Here is a 16740-nt window from a genome sequence, read left to right as displayed (position 1 = left end):
ATCAAAACCTGCTTTGACGTACTGTTTTGAAGAGCCAACTCAAACGCAGACAGCTCGGGCTCCTAGCGCGCCTCTGGAGCAGCCGGAGGGATGCTCGTGGGGCAGGAAAGCAGCCACCGCAGCTTTGTCACTGAGTGCAAGAGGACAAGGGCATTTCTGCACACAGAACAAGCTCCCAGAGAAGCTTCTGTGAACAATTAACTGCACCAATTCCCTTTTCTTCATGAGTGTTTAGAGTCCAGCAGGCTACTCTGACACGATCTTCAGCTAGCTCTAATCGTCTGTATGAAGTGTAACATGTTGGCTTGCCCCACCCCCCCAAAAAAATTACCGTTTTTATGCCTTTCTTAAAAAAAAACCAGAATCACAGAGATACTTAAAACTTTTCAGATAACGGTCATTTCCCTGCCATTTTTGAACAATAAACCACCACCATCATTCAAACCGCTCAGTGTCACATCAACCCTTGCCCACTCCTTTAGAGCCTGAAGTACACATCCTCCATTCCAGTTGTAGAAATTCCTACAGCCATATTTGGCTTTTCAAAGTGGAAATAAATTCACCATGAAAAGGCATTTCCACAGCCCAGAGTGCTTTATCTTGCACTGGATTTGCAGCAAGTGATGCTTCAGGAAGAGGAGAGCAGTTGTAGTCGATGATAGCTACTTGCTAATTCTTTACTTGAACCTGAGTTGCCAAATGATAAAAATAGGTGTTAACGTCTCCAGATAGCCAGACATAGAGTTGTGAGTATAAGTTTTCCACCCCCTCAAAAAGGGACAAGTAGGTCAGAAGTTAATAGGGGTTGTGGTTTTTTTTAACTTTTTATTTGCCTTCTAGCACCTGCACCTTTATGGTGGAGTCAGATAACATTCTCTCAAACCACAATTACTAGAAATGCTTTAAAACAAAAGCCAAGATTCCCCTGTAGTCATTTGCCTCCAGGAGCTGGGTCTATAAACACAAGACCAAATATCTCAGTAAAAGCACAAGAGCAGGGAACACTGTCTCCCTTTCAAACCATTAAAAGGTATTAAAAGCTCTGGTCACTAGAGGGTATAAACCAAATGCTAAAGGATCTGTGACTAGAGATCCTGTTACACAGATTGATTTACCCAGCTCTAATTGCATGGATAAAGCTCAAAAAATAAGTATGCTGTGGAAAAGGTTATTGATTGATTCACCTAAGGCAAGTAGCCCTTGCATCGGTGGACAGAGTTGGACGAGTTACCAAAAGCCTGTGCCAACTCAGCATGAGCTCCAGCAGCTTGGCTTGGCTTTGGGGATGGCAGGTCCCTTGCTGGGCTTTAATAACCAGCATCAATAAATTCATCTGCTTTTCTTCTCACTACTCAACTTCTCTTGGAAGACAAAAAGAGAGGGAGAGGGAGAAAGAGAGGGGAAAAAATGGGGAAGGAGAATTTAGGATAAGATGAGTGTGTGGAAGGATTTGAAAACTTGAGTGAAATATGCAGGAAGCTGGCACATTGAGGTTTTAGCATTAGTTTTACATTCACATAAAATTTTACAGCCACAGATGACCTGGCGTGCTGCCCTGTGCCTCCCTGCACCTTCAGGTGGTCACCTGCCAACTGCACCGTCATCTCCTGCCCCTCTCCCTAATTCATTATTTGTCTAATGCAAGGCTGAAATTAAATCCTCACCTCAGTTTACTGTAGGAGGGGAGCAGGGGGTGGCAGTGTGGATTTCCCCATTTGGCACATGCCCTCTGAACCCTGACGTGGCTGATAATGGTCCTTGCGCAGTCGGGGATGAGCCAGGAGACAGTCCTGAGCTGGGGCTGGCCCCGCTCCACCGCCTCGGGACCTTCTCCTGTGGCATTTGAGCAACGTCTGAGAAACAACAGCGAGAAAGTTGGATTTTGGAAGGTACTGGAAGCTACAGAGCCCACCTGAGCAATCTGCTAGTGGAAGCAACTCCAGATGAAAGGGGAGAGCTGAGAGGAGCTGTGTTCTACCAGCAGCAAGGGCTGACACAGAAGGAAACAAAATAAAAGGAACTAAACCTTTTTCCTTTTTTTTTTTTTCCTCTCTCTTTCTGTTTTACTAATTTATTTAATAAACACAGTTTCAGGTCAACCCAAGTGTTTTGTGAATTCATACTGTTTTCTCTTAAGTGTTTCAACTGAAATTCTTAACAACCAATTTAGGGGGGAAAAAAAACGAAGTTTCACCTTGATATTTGCAGAACATAGTATTTTCATGTAAAATGACAAAATATTTTAAAGACAATTTCAGACAGTGGGGGTTTAAAAAGGAACATGGCATGCCATGGGTGACATCTATCTCCTGTGGCTGTGGAGGGAGAAGGACTGTGGCCAGGAGCACCACAGATCTTTAAAATTAGGTGCATGAAGAAACACCTTGTGCAAGTACAGAGGCTTTTCTCCTTTCATCTCTTCCTGCATTTAAACAGCACACTACTTAAATTTGTCTAGCAAAGACAGAGCAACAAATCAAGCAAGAGTTGAGAGATGTTCCTACAGCATTTATCATGGACAAATGTGGGGTAAAGTCCTTTTATCTCAGTGTATCAAAGGTGTGTCTGTAAAGTCTGGTCTCTTGTCTTTGCCCTCTCAAAAAGATACAAACCTTCCCTCTCCTTGGCCCCAAATCTGCAGTGCTGTACACAGGTCCTTTCATCACCTTACACCGATACACAGAAATATTCCACTCGATTACCAGAATGCTTGTCAATTTTGCAAAAAACTTTAACACCAAAGCTCATCTGGTCCTTCAGCAAAGCCCTTAAGCAACGACACTTCGGTTTGTGCCAGGGCTGAACCAAGTTGCGACACCACTATCCCTGGTTCAAGAAGAGCAACACAGATGGGAGATTCCCAACTCTTCCCCAAACATCATCAAGTTAAATCAGAGATGGAAGAACCTGAGTCATGTTGTCAACTGACCGACCTCCACGTCCAGCTGAGAGATGAGGAGACACGACTGGCGAAGCAGCTGCCTGGGGCATAACCGAGATGGGACAGAGGATTCAAACCAACTAATTACAGAAGTTTGAGAAATCAGCTACCGTACTGCTGTTCTAGTAGATATCCTGAGAATCAGAGCAGAGTGAAGTCATTGCCTAGTAAAATCTTAATTGGCATTTCTTTTACACTGATGGTGTACTCAGTAGCATTAATCACATCCTGATTAACGATTGACTTCAAAGCAGGACACTTACTTCACTAGCAGATCTCCAAGAGCTCTGCCACCATTAATGGATTATACATGATTCTCCATTCTGTTCTGAAAAAGAGCAAAAACAAGCTGAGGAGATGCTGGTGCTGTAGCGTGGTATGAGGGAAAGAGCTGGGAAGGAAAGACAAGAGCCTTGACTCCCAGCTCTGTTCTACATGTCAGAATATTTGAAGCTCAGCTCGTGGCACTGGGAATAAGCAACCAGCTATCTGGCTTGGGCTACCCCTGTATATACTGAAAGTGCTAAAAATAAATCTGCAAAATAAAAGCTGCCGCCTGGCACAGCAAAATACAACGGGCATCAAATTGCATTAGAATGTTTATATTGAGGAAAATTGCATCCTGCAAATTTAAATTATCTCTCCCCTCCCTCTCCCCTCCCACCTGCCACGGCCCATTTCCTATTATATTTTTCTAACAAACCAATAGATGCTTGAAATCACGGAAAGCCATAAAGAATTGGAATCAAATTAAGTCTACATTCTAACTGCATTAGGTGCTGTCAAGCATAGTTTACTCACTCTTCACAGTTCTATCTAGAGGCTAAACAATTTTGTACCCTTTCTCTACTAATCAAAACTGATTACTCTGATAATGGACCCCTGACGCTGAACACTTTATGAAGGTAAATTATGCCGTATCGAACAGGAAGGGGAATGGAAAAATCACCCAGAGATAAATAGGCCTAAAGATGCATATATTGATCTTGCGCTCATTCTTTCTCTCTCTTTCAACGTCTGCAGTGGCTAACGGTTCAGTCAATACTTTCAGTGCTGTAATGCCATCTTTTACAATACCATCATAATTGGCCGTTACCACCGCGTGCCCTCAGATTGGCTTGTGCTGGGGCCTTTTACAGCCCAGGTCTTTTTTTTCTGCCTTTCCCAGGTCTCACAACTGAAGTGGCAGGTTGAACGTGGCCCCGGGACTCTCCGAATCAGGCTGTGCCTGCACACCAGGGCAAGAGCAGGGACAGGGATGCTTGGCCATGAGCTGAGATCCCTGGGAAGTTCAGCCAACAAGCATCTTCGAATTCCTTTACCAAAGCACATTTAAGCAGGAGCAGATCTTATGGTCGAGCACATTGATTTCTGATTGTGAGCGACAATGTACCTTTATGGTTCTGGAGCTTGAAAACTCTTCCTGTCCCCAAAAGAAAGGTTGGCTTTAGTTTAAAAGTCTATAACCAATTAACGGAACAGATTGCTGAAGGGGAAAAAATTCTGATTCGGTGCCTACCCAGCACGAATTTCAATAATTTCAGACTATTTCATCAAAGGACAAAGAACAAAACTGTTTCCCATCCCCAGGCCATCAAATTCTCAGCAGAGTGCCATGGTGGCATTCCCCAGGGTGGCTTTAGGATCCTGAGAAATCAGGGTGTTACAGGAAATGCGGTGCACACCTTCAGAAGAGAGGGGAGGCAGGAAAAGCTCTCTGAGGGAGTTTCTTTTGACGGCTTAAAACCTGTATTGGATCATGCTGGGAGTTGGCTCTGTTGGTTTCCAAACATCCGCCAAAATGCCATCAGTAACAAACAGAAAGCTGCGGGTACCCCCGAGCAGGAACCTTTCTATTTTCAGTCCAGGCCCAGCATCCTCCTTCTCATACAACTGTTCATTTATTAAAAGGAGGGACCTAGGTACTTTTTCATAGAAAACAAGAGCGTGATGATCTGTAACATGTCAGCTCCTGGTTTTACCCTCTGCCCTCGCTGGAGAAGAGCAAGAAGTGTTTGGTTGTCTTGCAAAGATCTCACCTTGCTGAACATGGCTCTGCATCAACAGTGGAAGGCTCTGCTATCAAAACAGTCTGAAGATCCCCCATAGCAGCAATATAAGCATGAAATTCTCTATAATCACAGGTTAGGGCATGATATGAGCTTGTGCAGACTTCAAGAAAGACCCTCTCCGGAATCAGCTAGCAAAAAAATAGGTAGAAGAACAAAAACAAAACAAAGAATATCAACATAGAGCTCTCTGCATGGCTGTATAAAAGCATATGCTCCATGGAATAAAAGTGACCCTTGATAAAATTCCTGCGTTACGTCCATAAATATTCCATAGAATTTTTTCTTTTGCATCTATATTTATTCCATGTGTAACTCACACTTGTGAAACAAGAGCCAAACAACATGTTGTTGAGCTTTCTTGGTTCTAGATGTTTAAGCATCACTCAAAACAAGGGGAAGTTTTCTTGCATCAATACGAGCTCAGGTGCAGAAGGTACAAGATGCTCTCTGCTACATGGCGGTGGCCAAAGAAATCCAGCCCACTTATCGATATGGTGATGTAAAGTAGTTGTTGCAAGCATGTAGTGTTTAAAGACATTGCAGGTGAACAAAAATAAAAATGGTCAATTAGCAGAAACTTAGTCAAGCTGATACTGGACTATGTCTTCTACTTTGACACATTCAGATTTCTCATTTGTGCATCTCTCTGTGTAGTAATATTCATTCTCCACCCTCACAGAACATTCTGTTCTTTCCCCACCCCGGTTAACCTTGAGGAGGCCAAAATATTCTGTGCTCCACTAAAACAGAATAACTGGCTCCCAATTAGACCACAGAAAAACACAGAGAGGATCCCTCTGGGAGGTCAGCAGCACTGTTCTGGGAACTTTTAGACAAAGAGAAAAGAAACAAGCAAAACTATCAGAAGGCAGGTAAATATACATACACACACAAAAAAAAAGCATCGGGGTCTATTTCCCACCCATCATTACACCCAGTCTAGACAAGACCATGAAATGTCCTAACAAAACCATCATGCCCTGAGGGGCAACTGTGTTTTGCTGCAGTCCCAACATGCTCAACCAAAGGAAGGGTCATTACAGTGCTATGTCTGCTGCACCAATTTGGACAAAGACTTCTGCCCTAAGAGGTCTAGAATTGTCTTTGGCTCCAGGAAGAGAAAGCAACTCTTCAATCTAGTTTAATGTGTTAAACTAACTCTAATGCAAAGTGGGAGGTGGTACTTATCAAGGATGAGCACAACAGCTTGGATCACGATCTGAGCAGCCTTTTTTTACATCTCTTCAGGTCTCATTGGGAGATGGCTCATTTTCAAAACAACTGGCTCGGTGATTATTTAGAAATCAAAACAACTGGTGTTCACAGATCAAAACGACCCCACATACCACCACGGTCCCCACCCAAGCCCTGCCAGTCACCACAGGCTGACACCCACACAGGCTTCAGCGCTCCGGCAGCCAGGGCTGCCTGTGAATGCTGGGCAAGATGAATGTCCTCCCCTCCGAGATGAGATACCTATCCCACAAATCACTGCTCTCCTCCCCCTGCACCTTCCCTTCGCTCGAACCCTATTCCATTACTCATCCACTGGAAGAAAATGCAAAGAGTAATAATAATTAGACAAGTACAAATAGCCGAACGGTGCTATGGACGCCACCTTCCACTAAATAATGGTCCGTTACCATACCAACGGGCAGGACGAGCGCTGGTCTAACGCTGCTCAGAGATGCTCCATCATCCGTTATCCCACTGCTTGGGCTGGCACCAGGTCCTCACGCCCCATCAGTTTAGCTCAGGAGGAACTTCCTTGCTGAAAGCCTAAAATGCTCAGTTATGTCACAGGACACCAAGAAGAGAGATCACGTAAAGAGAGATCACCAGTTAGGTGAGGCTCTGAGTCCTCACACCTGTAAAGAGTCTTCTGACCCCACATGCTTACAGCAACAGCCCAGCAGCACGAGTGTGCGGCTGCTTGGAAGGAAAGACCCTTTGTTTCAAGAGTACACATAACAAATACCCTCTATGATCCTGCTAACAAAATTAACAGGTCAGGTTCAGATACTTTGGGGAACAGCCTATTGCAGAGGAGCAATGCTCTTTGAAGGTCAGCACACACGTGCTGCTGCAAGGGGATCCTGGCAGATGTTCAGTCTCCTTCAGAATTTTTCCTGTCTGCCCAGGCTACCCAGCTGATGACTTCCAGGCTCAGCAGAGAATAAAACCCAGCAGGGTGTGCAAGAAATACTTGTACACTTGGTAGCTACACACCCAAGATCACTGACCATTTAAAAATCTTGATCATTGCTCCTAATTTAGGTAATGAAATCCAATTGAAAGAAAACATCTGGAAACCCCAACCACAGCACAACTGTACCTTTTTGAAGGGACAGAGGTGGAAAGGTTTGCAGTGGGATTTCCTCCTTTTGCCACTACACATTCAAACTTTCTACACTGGAAAAGCCAATAACAAAAGAAAAAAACCAAAACCAAAACTCTGAGGCACTGGTTACCAGTTTTTCTATCTTGTGACAGGGTGGGAATTTGGGAGAGGAAGAAGTCAATAATTTTCTAAACATTTGAAAAGTATTTCATGAACAAACGGTTCTTCCATCTTGTACTCTGCAAAGGTAATCAAGTTCTTCCCAAAGTTTTTATTCAGGTTTTATTATGAGACTCAGTCATCATATTGATTTAATTAAATTAATCTGCCTTTGCCCTCTGATCTCTCCTCACTGCATATAAAACAGTCAATGTCCCAGTTAAAATTTGTAGGACATTTCCAATAGTAACCCTATCCATCAAAAGAAACGTTGTCTTCTGAGTTTAGAGTCTTCAGGTATGGATTTAAGGTGCAGTTGTTTTTATTATAATATAAAAGCCTGATGAAGCCAACAACTGCTTTAACCTCTTCGCTGTAGCTGAGCTATATAAATTCCCTTCTCTTCTGTCAGCTTCCTTTGTGGACTCTTCACTTCCCATCCCAAAAACCTCCTCAGGAGGACCTGTCAGCTCCCCTGCTAAAATTATTCACAGCACAAATGCTTTTAGAACACTACATCATCATTACAACAGGAATCTCACGTATACCTTCAGTTAGTATGTCAGGATTTATTTCATCTTCCTTTCCTTCCTTACTCCACAAGGGAGGTGGGCAAAAGCCAGAGGAAGCACAGGAGCCAGTAGAAGCTATCTCTTACAAAAAAAAACCCCAAACCTAACAAAAAGTGAGTTTTTTCCCTTTCTTTCTGAGCCAAAAGAACAGCAAGTCCCACCCAACTCTGCTTTCCCGGTATTCAGGATTTTAACAACCACAATAAAGGCAGGTGAACGAAAGTGCATGAACACAACAGTTTGTGTGAACAGATAATGATAGAAGTGCCGGGTTAATTATAAAATAGCTCAACAAAATAGGCTAAGCAGGCTGTGTCTGCTATTTCTGGGACACTCCTGTTCCTAGACACACTAAGATCTGAAATAAAAGGGCATTTTAGCAAGGAAGAGGTCAAGCAGATCATTTAGCTCTTGCCTCACATTAACTGCTGAAGTATGTCAAACAACAAAGATTTTGCTAGAAGATACAAATATTGAAGAGACGGAGTTATTCTAATTTGCTGCTTTTTTCACAGTACAGATGAACAGATCCATGAATTACTCACTTAAAATCCACATACCTGCAAGGAACGAGCTGGACCCATGCCTAACCTCATTTCAAACACTTCGCTTGCATCCTGCTTGTTTCCTCCTCACTGTTTTTATTGGAAGTCGAAGTAAAAACCTCCCTCCTATCCATTGCTCCTTCCCTTTACTTGTGAAACTAGTTTCAGTACGCAGCTCACTTCAGATATTACCAGAATAGAAGATACTACAAGAATACAAGACATGATTCTATATCACCGGAATACAAGCAGTGAATGAACTTAATGCTATGCTTGACTCTGCTTTGCAGAGGGTTGGACTAAGATGATCTCCAGAGCTGCCTTCCCACCTCAATGCTCCCACAGGTCTCTGACCATAGCAACGTAGACATGGATGGACGGTAACAAATGCTCACTTGGACTGCTACGGTACAGCTCGAGGCACCGGAGAATCCAGAAAGCAGCCAATTTGAGTGTTTTAACCATTCCTCAGTTGTGTAGGGAATGCTTTGCGCTTCATAGCGGACAAAAGCCTGAAATATCCAAATTCAAGTTTGCAGCTAGATTTTACAGCAGCATTGCAGCTCAAAAACTTGCTCTAGAAGAACTTGTAAATCAAACTCGGGTGGTTTGATTCAAGTGACACTGTACATAGGCCCAGTGTGACCGGGTGAAAACTGTCTAGCCCAGCAATTCCCAATTTCCCAAAATTATGTCTTTAATTCCATAACTAGAAAAAAATTCACCATGCAGTCTTATTTTTTTAGTTGGGACAAAAGGACAAATAGGGTGAATAAAAGTCCCTGCTACACTAGGACAAAGCAATCGCAAAGTACTTAATTCTAAAATAGCTGGGTTGATTTCAGATGACGGTAAAGGTCTTGCTTAGGCTCTTTAATGTCTTCCTTACCACCTACACCTCTTGGCAGACAGCAGTTTCTGTGCTTGCTCAGACTGAAGACCTCTGAATTTTTTTCAGCAGAGGTGTGACCTGAGACGTACTAACGTCAGCTTTTTACAATGAGCTTGTTACAACGAGCTTCCCTACCTCAGCATCCTTTGTGAGCCGTTCAGCAGCTGCCGTGCGATCCTCAGAGGCTGCCGACAGGCTGGAAATGACTCCTGGAAAGGAAGGTCGGATTTTCCATTTGCGTTCAGATTAGATATTTCCCAGGAACATCTCTTGTTAAAAAACAGAAGAGGTGAATCCCTTTTAGTCTAAGGAAAATGTAGAGAGGTTTTTTCTTCTTTTTTTACATCTGTGCATCATCAAGAAGCAAATATGGAGTTATTCTATTCTCCACAGTAGCCTACCGCACACAGCAGCAGGGACAGTTCCCGACACCCAGCGGTTCCACCTCCAGCTCTGGGGCAGGTTTTGATACACGAGGTGGGTGAGGATAGCTGAGGGTTGTGGCTACACTAGCACATCAAGCTGACCTGGATCTGCTTCAAAAAGCAAAAGAAATGAAGGTATTGAATCTTCCAAGCACAATTTCAAGCATTTCAAGTGGAAGGAGAAAGGGGGGGAAAGCTGTTAATTAAATCGTTAGTCCCATTTGAAATGGCTGTGTCCTGTGAGAGACCTGCCACTACCTGCATCCCTCAGCCAAGTACAATTAGAGGAAGCCAAGCAACACAAGTAACTCCATCTTCCCTACGTAAACTGATTCAAGGCCAGATCTAAGGCTCCAGCTTTGTGGGAGATCACTAGCAGATGTGTAGTGGTGTCATCACATGAGGCCAGAGAGACAGGCTAAGATGGGAACGGTTTTGCAGCCTAAATTTTGGGGCATGACTCCAGTCTGGGATTTCTGAGCAGAGGTCAGCTGGCTCCCGCAGGTGTCCTGGAAGAGCTGTCGGCAGCAGCTTGCAGAGCTGCTGCCTCTCCCCAGCATTACTAGCTCTTCTTTTCTCGCCACTGCAAAAAACACTCGGTTTTCAAATCCTCTTTTAATAACATAGCAAAGCTTCATACATCTCAGTTCCCTGGCTGTGCCTCTCCACAAAGCTGCTTTGTCCCCTTTGCACTTAACAAGACAAAGAAGATGGTTAACAAGAACTTTTGCAGATTCATTTTATTTTTATTTTTAAGACCTTCGGAAGCCAGCTCATCTGCTCTCATGGGCTTCTTGCCGATACGTCTCACTTTATTAGTGACTTTGGCCTTGAGTGTCTCAGCTGTTTGATCAATACTGCAGGGGGTCAGTGATATTTTCTCACTTTTAGTGTCTCACTGCCTTTAACTTTGTCACCTGATGAACAGCACTACCCCTGCAACGCTTATCTCGTATTGATTTTCTCCAGACTCCTGCTGCATTTCCAGCTGTCCCACCATTTCCCCCCCTGTCACCACATGCCCATTTAACGTTAACTTATCCCCTTTCTCCCAGGCTCCTCATTCTTACAGGGCTTTTTTGCTCCCCCTCGCTCCCACAGCAGATTGTCAAAAAAACAATTTCCCTTTTTTCACCTGACTCATTGTTATCCTTCAGCCATTCATTGCTTGTCAGCCAGGCGCCCACCAGCCACCGCTGGTGGGATGGGTGGAGGAGAGGTGCTATAAGTTGAAGCAGATGTTCAAAAGCCACCACACGACCCAAGCCAGGACAGATGGGCTCAGATTTACTGTGGGAATGATGTGGCCAAGTAACGGGGACTCTCAGCCCTCACCCACTGTCACACCTGTCATCCCAGCCTGGATTTGGAGCAAGCAACAGGCTGTTGTAGGGCAAATGCTGCTGTGTAGGGTGAAGGGACTGGAAATTGGTTCAAATGCTGTATAAGGAAGATGGTCCATTGAGCAGTGAGTGCAGCCAGATCATCCCCCACACTCAAACATAAACCAGAAGGGAGGATTTCTTTGTATTTTTGGACCATCCAGCTGAACTGTCCCTAAGGGAGCTGGGAGTTGAGGTGAAGGAGGTGATCACCAACCTGCAGATGAAGTAGCAGGACTTCCCCCAGATCAGCAAACATGCAAGGAGGGCCAGGGACCAATTGTTAGCATTTAAGGGTTTCACAGAAGGTTGTTTCCTCCCCAGGAATAGTAGGAAAGGAATCAGAAGAAATTAACTCTCCGCCCAGCAGGAAAACCAGAGTCCAGGGTAGTGGAAGGCAAGCGTAATGGCAAGTGCTGCAGTGAGCACCTCTCCTCAACGCAAGGGTGCTTCCCAGATCCTGGCCTCCCAACTTGCTTCTGTCAAAGCCACTCAGTCCCAGATGAAGTTATGAACAGGTCTCACCCACTCCATGGCTCCTGAAGGGGATGAGGACAGTACACATTTCTAGGGTTGCTGGGCCAGCATGTCCCACTCCTGTCTGGGAGAAGCTTTCAAAGTCCCTAGGTCTCACTGTGCCTTCCTCCAAGCCATCCTAGAGGATGGAGCAATAGGACTGAAGGGCCACCAGAAGTTCTCCAGCCCTGCACATCCCTGCTGAGCACCAGGCGTTTCCCTTGAGCAGCTTTGCCCCTTCTCCCATCCCTCAGTGAGGTGCAGTGCAAACACTGCCTGGCCAGCGCTGCAGAGCCCTCTCTCAGTCTCCTGGCATTAGACTCTCTGATTTAATGTACATGTGCTCTTTTATCCATCTAACAAGTTTATTCCTTTGTCAGGTGCGGCCTCATACCAGAGGGCTGCGCCAAGACGGATATGCGGGGAATTTATTGCTATAACAGGTTTATTCTTACCATGGCTATTCATTTATGCAGACTCCCCTCTCTTTGGCATCCCTGTGCATAAGTGGAGGCAGGATCCCACGCAGCACCCGCAGAGCGAGCCTGCATTGCCCTCCTGCGGCCGGCCACTGGAGCGGAGAGCCCCGACATTAATCATAGCAGCAGGAGTGTAAAATTCAATTTTACCTCTCCATTCATTCTGAGATGAGTTGAAGGCCGGCCTTGTACATATAAACCACACTTTACTTCATCAGAGCCCTGGTAACAAATGGAGTGTCTTCTTCGGGGAGTTTAACCATCAAAAAACACCGCGCCATTTAATTCCACGCGTGCCTAGGGTCAAAGAAGGAGCTCTTGGCATCAGCAAATGCTTCAGCCCTCAGCTGCGCAGTAAACTATGTTTTAGAGATTGTTCCTCAATACGAAATGATCAGTCCATTTATCTGCTAAAGCAGCCTGTCTCTTTGTTCAGTCTCCCAATATTTTTTCCGCTGACCTGATCTGGACAATAAACCAAAGTCATCTTAAGATATTCACCGTTCAATTTGTTACTTGAGTGCCTCTGAGCCCAGCTGTCCCTGCTGTCAGCATCACAGACTCCCCAGCACTCCCCATTAACCCGAGCGCCCATGCCAGGCTCCCCTGACCCGGGTCTGGACCAGCACGGGAGCTCTGTCCGTTCCAGCCTGTCCTGGCTACTGCCACCTCCCACAGCCCCGGGGAGGGGTTTTGACCCATGTCCCTCTCACTCTGAATACACAAACGATACTTGTACAAGGATTTGGGCCTCTCTGCTCCCTGGGGAGCTGCTTTTAGCCACACTCCTTTCCCGCAAGTGGACGTGGTGCTGGTTACCTTCTACAAGAGGTAGGTGGTCTGTACTTAGGGTACACTTTCACTCTCAGACTCTCTCTTGGAGGTGCTGAGTTTTACCACCTTCAGCTAAGAGGGCTTTAGAAAACTAAGAGGGCTTTAGAAGCCCCACCATGACCTCCTGAGTGAATGCAACAAACACTGAACCATAATACAGAGTAGCAACTTGTCGCTTACCTATCTCATCCTATAGTTATAATTTGGACCATTTTCAGCACTGTGGTGCCCAGGTCCCAAGAGCTAAAGCCGGGAAACTCAGCATCCTTCCAGCTCTTGACACACTTACTAGCAAAAGTCATTGAAATGTTGTAACTGTCTCAGAAGGGATGTAACTCAGTCACAGCTGAATCACTGTTGGCCATCAGCATCTCACTGGTCTCTGAGGTCCGGGTTTCCAGCTTTGGAACCGATTCATGTATGTCTACACTACCTTACAGGAAGCTTTCAGAAACTCAGTTGCACGAGAGTTTTCACAGAACCCTAAAGAGCTGAGTTCTCACTGGGACTACCACCTCAAACTCACTTTTCCCTGGCTGTCTTAGGTAGGTTTTCCACTAAGCAAGCTGAATGCCATGAACCTTATCCTTCAGCATCAGCAGCCTCTCTGCATTGCTTGGAAGATTAGACACCTACACAAGGCTGTGGTGTCCACTGCAGGAGCCAGACATCCAGAAGTCAGACCTCACAGATCCCTGACTCACGTCCAGAGCCCTTTCATGCACGTAGCTGTAAATAACTAATGCAAGTTTACATTACAGTGATGGAGGGATTTAATCTTTAAAGATGTTAAAAGAGCTTCCAAACCACTGAACCATACTTGCTACTCAGACAAGAAGCTGCCTAGAAAAGCTGCTCCTTATAATCATTAATTCTGATCCACTTGCCATTTTTCACCACGTGTTTGCCACGCGTTGCTCCACTTCGGAGTTCCACATCACCCACTCAGCATCACGCGAGCACCAAGATTCCAGCAGCAGCCTGCTGACATCAGGAGCTTTCTCAACACTTCCCAGCTTGATTGTGTCATACCAACGCTTCAGCCAAAACAACAAATGCACACAGAAGCAAACAAGAAATGTCAGAAATCTCAAGAACAGCACTTTCATCTTGTTTCATTACAAAAGCCCAGTGAGTTGAAGGGCTGTGAGTGTGCACATGCGTGTGCAGAGCACAGCTTGGAAAGATGAAGCCTAAACAGCTGGGCAGTTGCAGAGGGGGCCATAAGCTTAATTTTTATTATTTTTTCCTGAAAAATTTTAATTAAAAAGGATTTGACCTTTTTTCCAAGGAAGATCCTAAAACTTTATACATGCTTTGAAGTTTCACCCTCCTTCTATTGCCTTTTTGGTTTGTTGGTTTGGTTTTTCTTTTGGTTTCCTTTTTCTTTTTCTTTTTTTTTTTTTTTTATAGAAAGGGGGAGAGAGTAGCTTTCCCTTGCAAGTCTGCATCTTTCTGCAGTGGAAAAACTTGAGGAGGAGACATACGTGGCAAACTGCTTTCTGCCATTCTACTGTGCTAGAAGAAGGGAGAGATGGAAGACTTGCTTTCCTCTACTATTCCTCCAGTGACCACAAAGGAGGAATTAAAGGGAGACAAGTGACATAAATAAACCCAAAAATCTAAAAGAGAAATCGATGTGAGGAAAAAAGTGCAACTCAAATCAAGCATAGCATTTAAAGATCAGTCAGCGCTGAGAAACATCAGATGTCAGCAATCTGCTAATTTCAGTTTTAGAAAGAAGAATTTTCTCTCAAAATGTTTCAGCTAGCTTTGGCTAGAAAACTCCAAACACACAAACCCACTTGCCAAAAACATTTTTGCCTTCCAGAAAGCATCATGTTTGTGGGTGTCAATGCATTTGACAGACGTTACCATCTCCTATGGCTGTAGCAGATAAAATTTCACCCGTATTTACACTTCAGTAAAATGAACTACAAGCGGATTTACCCAGTGACAGACAGAGTCAACAGCAAAATTCAGATGTTCCAGTTCTTTCTGTCTCCAACCAAAAACTCATTCCAGAATAAAGTTCTGGGTGGAGGAAGCAGACACACAATATTTATCTTTTAACTTTTGTAAAAATACACAAATCAGCCCACTCCAAAGCAGTTTATATTACTTGCAGACCGACTTTTTTAACAGAGCCAGGAAAGACCACCTCTGGAAAGGCTCCAGCACAGCAGGTCCCATGTCCATAGCTGCAGGAAGAATTGCTTTCTGCTTCTCCTTCTAAACCAAGAGGCTTCAAGACTGCTCTGACCGATCCCTCAGCACCGCAACACGCTGCTTTCTCATCAGTGCCTCTCCCTGCGGTGCACACTGTTAAATCTACATCAGCTGCAGTTTCCAAGAAACCAGTGAGATTTTGAGTGAAGACGAGGCACCTCGCTCAGCTCTGATGCAGCTCTGACTCCTCCAGCACACCCGCCATGGCGAAGAGCCCTTTTTTGGTACCTTGCCCCATCTGACAGCTCCTAACAGCCATCGCTATTTCCCGCTGTCTCAGCCTGTATTTACATGTCAGAGCGGCCGCTGTGGTCGATGCTTCATGGACACACTAACCCAGCCGGGGCCCATGTAGCAGCAGGACCAGCCTGGGTGTCCGTGTGCGGGACGCACCTGCCCTGCTCATGGCTGTCTCTGAAATTGTAGCAGGAGTCTGGGCTTCAGCAGAGGAAGGGCATTCCCGCACCTTTTGGGGTGTAGTTTTGCTGGTCTTTTATTTCGCTAAATAAAGTGCACCTCATGCTTCTCCACTCTCCTCCTAAGCCCCAACACATTCCCATTCCTGCAGCCCCTGAAGGCATCTGCTAAAGTCTGTGCCCTGTTGTCCCAGATACCAAACACTTGTGTGCACTTACACACTCAAAAAGTGTACGGGCTCCTAAAACGTTAGTAGGGAAGAATAGGAAGGAGGAAGGATTAACTGCCTTACAAACAGATCCTGTTCTCCATAGCAGGACTGAACAGGAGCTCAGCTCCTTCAGGTCCTAACTCATCCCACAGGGCTGCTTCTCTGCTATCGCTTTGGCAGGGCTGTTGCACGGACAGGGGTTGCTTACGAAACGCTGGTATCTCACCAGAATTCTGCAAAACCTGGCTCACAGAAGATGTTTCCTGGCACCATAACACTCCCTGTCTGATGGGATTATCTTTCTGCCAACAAGCATTGCAATAAACAACCCATTTCTTGGCCTGAAGGGAGCCGAGAAGCCGTTGCCATTTTCTGTTCTCTCTCCTGCAAGATTTGACTTTGCCCAAGTAGGATGGGATGGAAAATCTACAGGGAGCCAGTGGGTGATCCCCTGGCCAGGTCTGACACCTGCTAACCTTGAAGGGGCCCTTGCAGGCAGAGGTGGCCCAAGCAAAGCAGGACTCCTGCCTCTGCACCACAGGGAAACCTGCCCGAGAGGTGATAGGAAACTGCCGGCCATCACTGACCCCGAGGGTAGGAAACAGCCTCCTCCGACTTCTTCCACCTGCAAAGCTCTTCCATCTCAGCCCTTTTCCCCTCCTGCCTGAGCCTGCAGCACCCAGCTCGAGAGAGCACAGGGAGCAACGCTGGGACCTGGGAGCTGT

Source organism: Apaloderma vittatum, unplaced genomic scaffold (genome assembly GCF_000703405.1).
Source record: "Apaloderma vittatum isolate BGI_N311 unplaced genomic scaffold, ASM70340v1 scaffold12387, whole genome shotgun sequence".
NCBI lineage: Eukaryota > Metazoa > Chordata > Aves > Trogoniformes > Trogonidae > Apaloderma > Apaloderma vittatum.
This window is presented reverse-complemented; position numbering follows the sequence as displayed.